The sequence below is a fragment of the Geotrypetes seraphini genome, chromosome 1 (genome assembly GCF_902459505.1).
Source record: "Geotrypetes seraphini chromosome 1, aGeoSer1.1, whole genome shotgun sequence".
NCBI classification, from domain to species: Eukaryota; Metazoa; Chordata; class Amphibia; order Gymnophiona; family Dermophiidae; genus Geotrypetes; species Geotrypetes seraphini.
Genome location: NC_047084.1, coordinates 509,286,601 through 509,299,929, shown reverse-complemented (window position 1 = coordinate 509,299,929; position 13,329 = coordinate 509,286,601). Strand labels below are relative to the sequence as shown.

At 37.8% G+C, this 13,329-nt stretch overlaps 1 protein-coding gene and 1 long non-coding RNA gene across 3 annotated transcripts in view; one reads left to right on the top strand and one right to left on the bottom strand.

Moving 5' to 3' along the window:
* LOC117352216 overlaps positions 1-11,468 on the top strand; it is a 30,629-nt gene extending 19,161 nt beyond the window's left edge. The window contains exons 2-3 of the long non-coding RNA XR_004537619.1: positions 3,756-3,798; positions 9,761-11,468. This is a non-coding gene — a long non-coding RNA (uncharacterized LOC117352216). The remainder of the gene's footprint in view (positions 1-3,755; positions 3,799-9,760) is intronic.
* The window catches only part of LRRC2 (leucine rich repeat containing 2), a 218,740-nt gene that overhangs the window by 24,834 nt on the left and 180,577 nt on the right, over positions 1-13,329 (bottom strand). The gene's annotated exons all lie outside the window — the stretch shown is intronic.

The window sequence follows — 13,329 nt, the reverse complement described above, 5'->3', positions numbered from 1 at the left end:
TTGGGAGTGTTTTGCATGTAGGTGCCTAAAGTGGCCTGACGTAAATAGGGGGCAGGCGTGATTCTATAAATGGCGCCAAACTGAGGGTTCCTTTATCAAGCTGCGGTAGGGGGTTTAACGCCCGTAATACCACGCGTTAAACCACCTGCCGCGCTAGCCGCTAATGCCTGCATTTTTAGCCGGCCACGGGAGTTAGCGCATGATGAAATGTCCGCGCTAACCCCACTAGCGCGGCTTGATAAAAGGAGCCCTGAATGTTGACAAGCACAATGGGGGGAAATTCTAGAAACAGTGCATAAATTTAGGTGCAAGTGCGCACCCTACTGACACCTAAGTTAATTAACAAATGCCATTTAAAATGGCCAAAAAAAATACACTGAAAGGTATGACGGGCTATAAATAAAGCTATTATTATTATTATTATAAAAAATAATGTACTGGACGGGGGCAGAGGGTGGGAAGTAAGAATGCCACTAGACATCAGAGAATTTATTTTGTTAGCAGAATGAGAAGTAATGGGTGGGGAGTGCCCTGCAAAGTCACAAAGGATTAAAAAAAAAAAAAAGTATCGCTGAGTGGAGTTTGATGGGGTACCCTAGACACCAAGATCATGTAAGTTAGGGGTGGGGCTAGACAGCAGGGAATTTGCAGTTTTTAACAGGGATAGAGAGTGGGGTTGGTCAGTTCCAGTAGGGAAGGTGACAGTGTAGAAAGCTAACTGGCAGAGAGGTCAGGTCAAGCTGTGCAAGCCCTGGATCTGACAAAAAAATTCACACAATAATCATGCAGTAAGGCCATGTTTTTTGCTGTGTGCATCAGTTCAATATACCTAATGGCCTCCTATGCATTCATCTGAATGTGAAGTGTGGCCATGTATGCCTTGCCAAGGTAAACCAGCACTGAACCGCATCCTGCATTGCTCGCTGGTGTATGCCTCTTGATAGCCACGCAGCTGAGATTGCAATAGCTTTCTAATTCAGCCCATACTTCTGCTAACCCCCAGTGGTGTAAAATATAAAACAGCAAGCTTTTTCTACATCACCGAAAGGATTTACTGTACATTAGTGTCAGTGTTCATCTTCACACCATTAATATATTTTAAAAAAGGAGAAATGCTGCTGCATTGCCTAACTAAACTTTTCATGAAAATATCTGACAGGCAGTATATTAGCACTGAAGGTTTTCTACAGGCAATTTCCTTATTAAATGGATGCAGAAAATGATCCATCCACACATCAAGGACTCCAAATTAGACCCTGCAATTGTTTCTAATTACTAGCCTATAACGAATTTGCCATTCATTTCTAAAGTAGCTGAAAAACTTGCCTGTTCACAGCTGAATCTTTTTCTCAAATTGAATTAATACCGTTCATCCTAAACAGCAGGACCAACCTAACCACAGGATCAGGTAAGGCACTGGCTCTGCCATCACCACCAGTGCTTCACCTGGTCTAAAGATTAAGCCTTCTCTTCCCTCTCCACATGAGTCTAGCATCTCTCCTTTGCTCATTCGGCCCAGCATTTCTCCTCTTCTCTCTTCAATCCCCTGCTGAACAGACTGGTTTCAAAGACAACTATTCCACTCCACTTTGTTCATACACATTTACAGTAGAAGGAAAGAAATCTTACTCATTCCACAACCTCTCCATAACTTTTGACTTGGTTGATCCCTCTATTCTCACTCATAGGCAATCTGAGCTTCTGGGAATGCCTTTTATTTAATTGAAATTTTACAAATACAATTGTATAAGAATGAAACTAAACAATAAGTTGCAGATACCAAAATATACATAATAATATGCAAAATATAGTATAGTTAATATGCAAAGTAAAGTTAATTGGGAATTACATGAGTCCTTACATATTCATCAAGAGTAGTCCAAGTTTTTGTGAATCTGGCTGTTATTTTGTTTGAATGTTATTTCCTCATACTTTCTGATGATAAAAAGGTGATTCCACCATTCATAAAAATTAAGCCTAGAATTGTCTTTCCAATTGGAAACAATATGATGGATAGCTAAGGCAATCATGAAATCAAATATTTTTTTAATATAACAGTGGTATTGATATATCTGGATCAGAGGAATGCAATATTATTGATTTATATAACATGGGCAACTCATTAATATTCATGTTTAAAATTGAGCAGATTTTGGACCTGATCCATCTATGGGGTGGAAGGAGACGTACATAGATGGATCAGGAATTGGTTGGCGGGTAGGAAGCAGAGGATAGGAGTGAAGGACCACTACTTGGACTGGAGGAGGGTCACGAGTGGTGTTCCACAGGGGTTGGTGCTCGGATCGCTGCTATTCTATGTATTTATAAATGATCTAGAAACAGGGACAAAGTGCAAAATAATAAAATTCGCAGACGACACCAAACTATTTAGTGGGGCTAGGACTAAAGAGGACTGCGAAGATTTACAAATGGACCTGAACAAACTAGGAGAGTGGGCGAAGAGATGGCAGATGAAGTTTAATGTACAGAAATGTAAAGTCTTGAATGTAGGAAACAGAAACCCGAAATACAGCTATACGATGGAAGGGCTGTTATTGGGTGAGAGTACCCAAGAAAGGGACTTGGAGGTAATGGTGGATGAGACAATGAAGCCGTCAGCACAGTGCGCAGCGGCCACTAAGAAGGCGAATAGAATGCTAGGTATAATCAAGAAAGGTATTACAACCAGAACGAAAGAAGATATCCTACCATTGTATCGACACGTTTGATAAAAGGTATGGAAAACCTTTCATACACTGAAAGATTGGAGAAAACGGGGCTCTTTTCCCTGGAGAAGAGGAGACTTAGAGAGGATATGATTGAGACCTATAAGATCATGAAGGGTATAGAGAAAGTGGAGAGGGACAGATTCTTCAAACTTTTGAAAACTACAAGAACGAGAGGGCATTCGGAAAAGTTGAAAGGGGATAGATTCAAAACCAATGCTAGGAAGTTCTTCTTCACCCAGCGGGTGGTGAACACCTAGAATGCGCTTCTAGAGGGTATGATAGGACAGAGTATAGTATTGGGGTTCAAGAAAGGATTGGACACTTTTCTGAAGGAAAAGGGGATAGAGGGGCCGCCGCGTGAGCGGACTGCTGGGCACGATGGACCTCTGGTCTGACCCAGCAGAGGCACTGCTTATGTTCTTATCTTCTTATCCTAGGACAAGCAGGAGGTGAGAGACAGCTACTGATTGTGTCATTCTGCTGCTGTTGTTGAACCTTGCCTATGTCCCTGGAAGAGCTGGGATTTCTCCATTAACAACTCCTGCTGCTGGCTCAGGACCATAGTTGGCCCCACCTCCACAGTGATGTCACACAAGGTCACAGGATGAAGACAGCCAGTGCAGTGCCGGAGATGCACCTACTTGTCTTGTCAACAAAGGAGTGACCATCAAAGAGATACTTAGGATGTTTCTTTGGGTGGACTTTGGGAACGATGGGGGTATTATCAGGTGGAAGATATGAGGCATATTTCTGTGGTTCTGGGCAGGGAAGATATGGAAGGTTGGATGGGGTGGAGGAAGGTACCAAGAAACAGTGGGATAGGGTATGATGTGTAAAGCAAGTGCATTTGTGTGATGATATTAGCAGGAGTGTGAATTTCTTGAAAATAGGATTGGTAAATTCATTCTTTTTTTGGATGAAGACATTTATCATTTGTTGGAAGAGAGAACGTATAATATAGTATGTGTGATAGAGTCACGACTGGTGCAATTTGGTTAAATTTTGGCTTGGCAATGTTGTCTACAGGGTTCTGATTGAGAATGGGCGTGTAGGCTTCGTAAAAGAGAAGGTGAGTAATTATATATTTATAAGAAGATATTAAAGTTGAGATTAGTAACCAAGGAGATTTCAGATGGTGGGTGAAATTTTAGTAGTGGCAAGTACTGTTTTTTTTTAATGTAATTCTTTATTAATTTTTATAACTTACATCAAGTGCATCAAAAGGTATCAACCATTTTAACTTAAATATATCACTTGAAATTCTACAATTCTTCATATTAAACAGAATTATCCCTTTCCCTCCCATCCTTTCAACATCTCATAACGCTTATAACATATAATAAAATCCCCCCTCCCCCCCTCCCCATTCTTACATTTGTACAAATCAGGGAAAATAATACTTATTCATTGCAATTATTTGTTAATGGCCCCTACACATCTTGAAAGTTATTAAAATTTCCTTTCTGAATAGCTAATGTTCTTTCCATTTTATAAATATGACACACTGAATTCCACCAAAAACTGTAGTTTAATCTATTCCAATTTTTCCAATTGCATGTTATTTGTTGTATGGCAACTCCTGTTAAAATAAGTAAGAGTTTATTATTTTTGGAAGATATTTGACTCTTAGCCCTCATAGACATTCCAAATAGTACTATATCATATGATAATGCCACATAATTTTCTAATAAACTATTAATTTGGCCCCAAATTGATTTCCAAAAATCCATAATAAATGGGCAATAGAACAATAAATGGTCTAAGGTCCCTGCTTCAAGATGACAATGCCAACATCTATCAGATGTAAACGAACAAGGGTCCAGAATGCTCTATGCAACAGAAAAAAACATGTTTGTCTCATAGATGCAGACATTGTACATCTCATCCTCCAAGACCAAATTCGTGGCCATAGAGACGCAGTAATTTGATGCTTAATCTCAATGCTCCAAATGTCTCTAAGACCAGTCTTTGTTTTTTTATTCATAAATCCAGATACTGAGCAGCCTGGTGTCCTAGGAAGTCCACATGAAAGCATAATAATAATAATAATAATAACAGCTTATATATCGCAATACCATGAAGTTCTATGTGGTTTACAAAGATTAAGCAAAGGTACAAATTGATTGACTTTAAGAGGGGAGGAAGAAAGAGGGTTAATAGGACAGGAAATCTTCAAATTATATTAATTATTTAGATTTTTCCACTCAGGGAACCCCACCTGAATGGCCTGCTTCAGTTGCACCAATCTAAAACTTTGTGATTTATTAAGGCCATATTTATGTTGCAACTGTGAAAACTCAAGCAGTTTACCATTGGAAATAACGTCTTCTAATACACGTATTCCTTCAATCATCCAATGCTACCAGATGACCTTAAATCCGCCAATTTGAATCTTGGAGTTCAGCCATATAGTCTGATTTGTTGATTTGTGAATTGGAATAAGTGTTATATTATTCACATATCTTAATGTTTTCCAAGTGTCTACTAATATTTTATTGTCTTTATATAATGTAGGCATTTTGATACTGAGAACATGGCACAATCACAGAGGAAACATGAGTCGCCATTCCAACCATAACCAATCTGGGGTATTGTCGATGGGCTCTGGGAGGATCCAATACATACCCTGGCGCATAATATAGGCTTGATGATACCTATAAAAGTTTGGAAAATTTACCCCACCCTCTGTAATTGGTTTTTGTAAAGATACTAAAACAATTCTAGCCTTTTTGCCCAGCCAAATAAATTTTGTAAGAATAAAATTTAACTTTTTATAGAAATACCCCTGAAAAAAAACTGGTATCATACCCATTTGAAAACAAACCACAGGGGAAATCATCATTTTAATAGTTTGGACTCTTCCCCACCAAGACAGATGTAAAGGATTTCATTGCTCACACATTTCCGTTACCTTCTGTAATAAAGATTTTTCATTTATCTTCATTGTTTCTTCCAGAGTATTTTTATCTAAATGCCTAAGTACTTTATTCCATCCTCTTTCCATAGAAAGGGAAATGAATCAAATAAACCTTTTGTACAATGGACATTAAGTGGAAGAACTTCTGATTTGCTCCAATTTATTTTATATCCTGAAAATTTTCTAAATTTCTCTATCAATTCAAGCTAGCATGGAATGGTTGTTTCAGGATTTCTCAAATAAAGCAAAATATCATCTGCATAAGCAGAGACTTTATATTTCCGATCTGAATAAAGAATACCCTGTATCTCCTTCACTTGCTGAATAGCTAATAACAAGGGTTCTAATACAATATCAAAAAGCAAAGGAGACAAGGGACAACCTTTTCTAACCCCTCTTTGCAGACTAAAACACTCTGAGAAATTATTATTAATATATAATCTAGCAACAGGGGAGCTATACAATGTTTGAATCATTTGTATAAATCCTGACCTTATACCAAACCACTCCAATGCTTGATACATGAAGGTCCATTCCATTCGATCAAAGGCCTTCTCTGCATCCAAGGATACAGAAAAGGCCAGATCGTTTATGGATTTTGACAAATTTAACATATGTAAAGCCAACCTGGTGTTATTAGAAGAATGTTTCTGAGCAACAAATCCTGTTTGATGCATATCAATAATAGAAGGGAGAGCCGTAGCCAAGCATATAGCCAAAGTTTTATCTAAAAGTTTTCCATCTACATTAATTAAAGAAATAGGCCTCTGGTCTGAAACCAATGTGGGATCTTTATTTGGCTTTGGCAAAACTATAGTTAATGATTCTGCCATAGTACCTGTAATGCAACCTTTAGTAAGTTGAGTCTGATATAAATTTAACAAATATGGTAATAGGGTAATTTGAAAAGATTTATAAAACCCTACCGCGAAACCATCTCCACCTAAAGTGGATCCAACTCTAAGGGACTTCAATGCTGTTTGCAATTCTTTTAGTGATATTGGCTTTTCTAAACTTTCTTTTATATGTTCAGGAACTTTTGGTCCCTTAATTGAATTTAAAAATTCTAATCCATCCTTTTCTTTATTTAAATAAGGCTCAGAAGAATATAGAACTTTATAAAACTTTAAAAATCGTTTTAGAATAGGACCAATTTGAGTATGAGTATTCCCTTTTTCATCTTTTACCACCACTATTTTTGTTTTTTTGTTTTTTGCTTTTAGTTTGCCAATAATCTTCCCACCTTATTTGAATTTCCATAATACAATGCCTGTTGAGAAAATAAATCTTTTTTTTATCAGTTTAGAAGAAATCTCATTATATTTCCCTTTAGCTTTTAAGAGGTCCTGTAGTGTAGAATATTCCCATTTATCAATCAATTTTGATTCTAAAATCCTAAAGTCTTGTTCCAGAACACCGCGGCCAAACTTATCTTCTCAAAAAGTAAATTTGACCATGTCTCACCGCTCCTATCCAAACTCCACTGGCTTCCCGTTATTTCCAGGGTCCACTTTAAATGTGCCTGCCTAACCTTCAAGATCCTCCATGGTATCCTTCCTCTTCTTATCCCTCTATCCTGGAATTCCTCAAATCCAATCTCCACTAGATCCACGCAAAAATTAAAACTATCCTACCCCTCCTTAAAAGGCATCTCCCTTGTTGGTAAACTTGGGTCTTCCCTCCCTTTCAGAATCGCTCAGCTCTGGAACAGTCTCCCTTCCCCTCTCCGCAATTTGAGCCCCTTTCTACCATTCCGTAAGCATCTGAAGACCTGGCTCTTCTCCAAAACGTAACCCCGTCCCTTTCCTGGCACTCTCACACCTAACCTCTCTTCTCTCTTACTTATATAATTCCACTGGAGTTCCGTTCCTTCCCTAACCATGTAAACCGTGTCGAGATCCATCTGCGGAGATGATGCGGTATATAAACCCAAGATTTAGTTTAGTTTAGTTTAGTTCCAAACTGGAAAATTGTTTTTTAATTTGTTTTTTAATATATGCCGAAAAAGAAATAATTTGGTCTCTCATGGTTGCCTTAAAAGCATCCCAAAGAGTTTCCCTGGAGATATCTTACATATTATTAATTTGAAAATAGTCATTTATTTTTAACTGAATTTCCTCAATGAAATTTGGTTCTGCAAGCAATCTATTATCAAATCTCCATACAGGTCTACTATTTATCTTGATCACTTATTTTAACTTTAATCCACACCCCTCCATGATCAGACAAAAATAATTGTTGAACTAATGTATCTGAAACAAATATATAATCTATTCTAGAAAAAGATTTATGAACATGGGAGCAAAAAGAAAATTATCGATCATTAAATGAAATATTCGTCATATATCTTTCAAATCACAATTTTGTACCAAATTCTCTAATCCTAATGACTTCATAATTCTGCTAGATTTTTTATCCATTGAAGGATCTATAACAGCATTAAAATCCCCAGCCACAACTAAATTAGAAGCAGCCAGTGGTAGCAACAATGGATGTAGAGATTTAAAAAATTCAAATTGGTTCGAATTAGGTGCATATACATTGAAAAGTGCCAGCGTAATATTTCCCAGGATCATATCTACATGTAACCACCTCCCTGAAGGATCAGCAGCAATCATCTTAAATATAGCACTACATTTTTTTATTCACCAAAATTGCTACACCTGCCTTCTTTCCCACAGCTGGGGCAAAAAAAAACAATGTTTTGCCTAATCTCCTTCTAGTTTTTTGGACTCTAAAGCTGATAGATGAGTCTCTTATATATAACATATATCTACATTCTGTTGTTTTAAAAATAAAAGTGTTTTATTCCTTTTTATTGGATGGTTGAGGCCATTAATGTTTAATGAAAATAATTTAAGCTCCATTAATACATTTACTTACAGGATACATGAATTTCATCAAATATTTCATATTCTTATGATTTTTCTGTAAATATCTCATTTCCCTTTTTTTGTAATATCTGACCATCCCATATCTTCCCTTCTCAAATCCCATACTTTCTCTTGATATTTTAAATATTATCTTTATAAAATCCCAAAAATCCTTCCCTATTCCCTCCCATATTCCCACCCTTCTTATTTTACGATAACTTGAAGACATAAATTCAGACTGGTAACCATGACCCTCCCCCAAACACCTTACTTTAATACTTCCTCTATCCCATTATAATTAGTCACCCCATGTTAATTAAAAAGATTATAAATAGAGAATAAATATATAATCTTAGTCAAAAAAGTAAATCCCTTTAATATCCCCTATAATATAAAAAAATTATCATTAAACCCTATAATCCGAACATTGCATTACTATATTTCTACCCTTAAAATATATTTGAATAAGGTAATTTAGTTATAAAATAATTAATTTTAAACTTGCTAGATTGAATATTTCATATTCCTAAAAACCTATTTACCCCTATTCATGAATTAGAATTAATCATCTCAAAATAGTAAGTATTTCATAAATATCTTAGTTTTTCCATTTATATAAGAAGAATAAATATATATTGAAGTATATTAACCACCTAAATAAATAATTAAATTTATATAAATAAATTCATTCAATTAATAGATCCTTTCATACTACTGGAGTGATGTACAATAAGGCATCAAGTGCACGCACCCATCACCAGACAGAGAGGCCTTCTCTCTCTCCTTACAATCATCTTCTACCTCCCACTAGGAGACTCTGTCTGTCTGATGCTGGACTTGTGCATTGTGCTAATTTCAAATGTAGAGGAGTGATCAGCTATGGGATACTAAATAATTATTGCATCCCCTACATGGAAATCCTCTATCTCTTTCATGGGAAGGTCTGAGCTGTTTTAGGAGCAATAGGAAAAGCGGAAACTAAAAAAAAAATTGTAAAAATTCAGAAGGCAGCATTGGTCCCTGTGGGTTATTTCTTCACAATCTAGATGACATCTTCGTGTTCTATGCCATGAGTCAGGCCTACTCTTTGAGGACTGTATTTCGTGTTTGTGCCCCACAACAAGGCATATTTGACCTGGCTAATGTCCGATAAATCTGATGGCACACATGTTGTACAGAAGCTTCTCTTCACAGGATGATAGCTTCTGTTAAGTCTAATCTTTGTCCTCTCTTCTTCCCAGAGCATCTCGAGCAAGAAGTCCAAGTTCAACTTCATTCTTCATCTGACCACCACGCTGTAGGACCTCCTCCATAGAGATCTAATTCGCTGTCTAATTCTGTCACTGTCAGCTCAAATAGTTGAGTTCTAGGATGCCCAAGCTGGAGCGGGAGACATCCGTTCAGGCACAAGGTTACAGCGCCACCGGAAGTGAAGCTGAAAGCGTCTTTTTTATTTCTTTGTCAACGCACTGCGCACAGATGATTCTGCTCTGCCTTTCCCTGTCCCTGCCTTAGGGAGAAGCCGGGGCACCAGGTGCAGTGGAGGAAGCACCCCTAGTTCCATTGCGATATTCCTTCTACCCAACCCAGAACCGGAAGAATGAAGGAGGGGAGGCGCATCCCAAAGGACGCCGAGTCAGGACAAACTAAAGCCGCACGTCAGCAGAAATACAATGTGGCTCACCTCCCCACTACGCCATCGCAGCTTTTAATAAAAATTCTCCACGGCACCTCCTACACCACCACTGGGCCTCACCAAAGCATCTGATTTCACAGTTCCAAATCAGAACAATTCTCCAAGACCTGTTCTTTTCCTTCTCCATCTCTAATCTTCGGTTTTTCTGACGTCAGGTGATTCTTAGAATGAATTCTTTTTTTTCTCCAGTGTAGAATCTTCACAACTACTCCCATAGTTCCATGACAGTTAAAAATCAGTTGTTGCAACCATTTTAATATCAAGTAAATCCAGTAAAAATATTATTATTAAGTTATTTCTCAGAACTTTTCAGATCAAGGTAATAGAAAGTAAAATCCAAAAACCTGTTTTCCATCACAATAATCAATTTTAGCTCATAGGTGTTTCTTGAGATGCCAGGAACTGCTTAAGTTTTTCTGGATCTTCGAATTGATAAAATTTTTCTTTGTATGTAACTCTCATTAATGCTGGATAATATAATCCATATCTAGCTCCAATATCCTTCAATGGTTGTCTTAATTGTAAAAATTGTTTTCTCAGTTGCACAGTCTCTTTAGCAAAATCCGGAACAAAGAGTAAGTTGGAATCTTTATATGTTAAGTTTTTTGTTTCTTTAGACAACTTTTAAAATTTCTAATACCTGTTGAACTCTTAGTAATCTTACTATTACTGGTCTAGGTTTTTCTTGATTTTGAGATTTTCTTCCTGGGATCCTGTGTGCTCTCTCTATTTCAATTGGCATTTTCATTTTAATGGGAAATATTTTCAGCAATGCCTCTTCTAAAACGGAAATCATATTTCTTCCTTCCGCTCCTTCCTTTAAGCCAAGGATCCTAAAATTCTGTTTTCTTGATCTATTCTCAAGATCTATCATTTTTTTCCCATTTCCTTTAGGATCTTATGATCTTCCTTATGTTCATTTTGTACATGTTCAACCTTTTCAATTCTATTTTCAATCTTGTCCATTCTGTTGTTTACCAAATACAATTTACTGTTCATAATATTCATCTCCTTTCTCATCTCAATTAATGTTAGATTTATATTTCTGAGTTCTTCCATTATCTCTATCACATCTAAGGCATCCAAAGGCAAAGAACTTCCACAGGGAGTCTGTGGATCTTCTTTTAATCTTTTAATTTTCCCTGTGGATTTTGCGGGAGTCTCTTGTATCTTCTGTTTGTTAGATGCCATTAATAGATGATTTTATAATAAAATAGATGAAAAATTATATCTCTGGAGTCCAATAAATGATGCTCAGAGGAGGGAGCTTAACAGCTAGCCAGCCATCCAACAGGTCTCCAAGTTCCGAAATCAAATACTGTTTTTTTCAATATGTGTGGTGTATCAATTACCTGGCATATTAGTAGCATATTGTTCACCACTGATAACATTTTTGTTAGGGTTGTCTGTGGATTATGAAAAATTATGGATTTTAGGTGATTTTAATATTCCATTAGATCCAGATTTGGATGATTTTAAGGGGGAAGGAGTGAGTTTGTTTGATGCATTTGGGGCTTGCAACTTAGAGCAAGTAGTACTGGTCTCAACCCATAAAGCAGGGGTGCCCACACTTTTTGGGCTTGCAAGCTACTTTTAAAATGACCAAGTCAAAATGATCTACCAACAATAAATTTTAAAAAAAAACCACAAAGCACACTGAAAGGCAGAGAAAATGTTAATTATCATTCATATTCCGGGTTTTTTTTTCAAAGAGGTCAAGGCAGATGACTCTATGCAATGTCACCTCAGTAACAACCATACAAAAATAGACAAATATACCCCCTCCCTTTTTAATAAACTGCAATAGCAGTTTTTAGTGCAGGGAGCTGCACTGAATGCCCCCGCGCTGCTCTCGACGCTCATAGGCTCCCTGCGCTAAAAACCGCTATTGCAGTTTAATAAAAGGGAGCCATAGTGCAAAATATAGACAGCAGATATAAATTCTCAAAACGGACACATTTTGATCACTAAATTGAAAATAAAATAATTATTCCTATCTTTGTTGTCTGGTGATTTCATGAGTCTCTGGTTGCACTTTCTTCTGATTGTGCATCCAATATTTCTTCCCTTCTTTCAGCCTCCTGTATGCTTCCTCTCCTCCAGACCTCATTCTCTCCTCCAACTTTTTCTTTCTTTCTCCCTGCCCCTGTCTTTCTTTCTGTCTCCCTGCCTCCCTTTCTTTCTCTCTCCATGCCCCCTTTCTTTCTGTCTCCCTGTTCCCCCTTACTTTCTGTTTCCCTTCTTTCTTTGTCTCCCTGCCCCCCTTCTTTCTGTCTCCCTGCTTGCCCCCTTTTTTCTTTCTCCCTGCCCTCCCCCAAGCCACCAGGTTTTCCGCCACCACCATCGGGGAACAGGCCCCCAAGCCACTGCTGCCCCAAGCTCTCCCTGCAGATGCGTCGCGCTGACCAGCATTCCATTCCATGACGTCAATTTTTACGTTGGAGAGGAAGTTCTGGGGCAGCCAGGCAGTGATTGGCTGGCCCAGAACTTCCTCTCCAAAGTCAGAATTAATGTTGGGGTGCAGAATGCTGGTTGGTCCGATGCTTCTGCAGGGAGAGCTTGGTGTGGCGGTGGGGCACGTTGGGGAGAGAAAGGCTGATCAGACCGGTAAATTGGGATGGCAACACGATTCTATCACGGAGCCCAGGATGGGCTCCGTGATTGACTCACATTGCCTTCCCGATCTTCGATCGCGATCGACGTATTGAGCACCCCTGCCATAAAGCTGGTAGCTCATTGGATTTAGCTTTTCTCTCGTTAGTGTTGATAAAGGTATTGTGCCAATGACCTGAGGTGCTGGATATTGGATAGAGTGATCATAAATTGATTTCCTTTTATGTAAGTATGGAAAACCTATAGAGGTTAACTGTTTTAGAACCAAAGATTGTTGTAAAAACTCATTTTGAAGTGAGAGATATGGCTATGACATGGGTACCAGAACTTAAGTTTGATGAAACATGGTCAGTAGATCAAATTGTGGACTGTTGGAATTTGACATTGACTGTCTCATTAGATAAGAATGGGAGATATTGGTGAGGCAAGATTATGTACCGTGTTCATGGAGGTATTTGGCTGTTGTAAAAATTAGGTGTGAAGTGCATCAATCAGAACATA